This window comes from Charadrius vociferus, unplaced genomic scaffold, assembly GCF_000708025.1.
Source record: "Charadrius vociferus isolate BGI_N301 unplaced genomic scaffold, ASM70802v2 scaffold158, whole genome shotgun sequence".
NCBI classification, from domain to species: domain Eukaryota; kingdom Metazoa; phylum Chordata; class Aves; order Charadriiformes; family Charadriidae; genus Charadrius; species Charadrius vociferus.
In genome coordinates, this window is record NW_009661372.1 from 3116298 (window position 1) to 3117148 (window position 851).

An 851-nucleotide genomic window follows, 5' to 3' on the forward strand; every position below is an offset into this window, starting at 1 on the left:
TGGCCGCCGGGGGGGCGGGGGAGGGGGCGACCGGGCCGCCACCCCCATCACCTCCGTTCCCGTCTCCGCGCAATCCCGGGGCACCTGTGTCCGGGGAAATAAAGGCCACATCAAAACTTATTCACAGGCGACTGCGGGAACGCTTCCCCCATCCCCCCGCTCCCAATTCTTTCCGGTGCCCCAGTCCCGCTACCGGGAGGAACTTCTAAGTTCCTAACTTTAAAGTGCTAACTTTATTACTGTCTGAAAATGCCACGTAGTCGCACCGTCATTTGTAGCGGAGCCTTAATTACCTTCCCTCAGACGACCTTTTCTCTTTGTTCCTGCGCTTCGTGTTGCAGGAGCAGGGGTATGTGTATGTCCAATCTCTATTCCACACAGCATGTCTGCAAAGATTAAACTATCATTCTTTTTCCTTCAACTGTACACTAAAGAGAGGACAAAAATGTCTTTTTCTTCAGGACTTGTTTGCCAGATTGATTAGGTAAACAGCTGAGTGGAATTTCTCTCGTATACAATGTTTTGCGCACAAAGGGTTTCTTGCGGCAGATTTGAAAGCGGTACATTGGAAATTGACTTACTCATCTGAAGATTTTGGATTCACACACCCTTAGAACCCTCAGAACGTATCACAGCCTATCGTGCAGTCTTACGGACAAACTTTTAATTGATGGTGCACAAACCACTGGCTCTGTGGGTTAGTTGTGGGTAATTTATTGCAGCATTGCAGACTGCCAGTGATCCATAGACTGGAGTGTGGGAACTGGTGATACACACATACAGAGGAGTCATTATACACTTGGCACATACTTATGTCAGATACTACTTTTTTTTTTCTTTTTTTTCCTTTT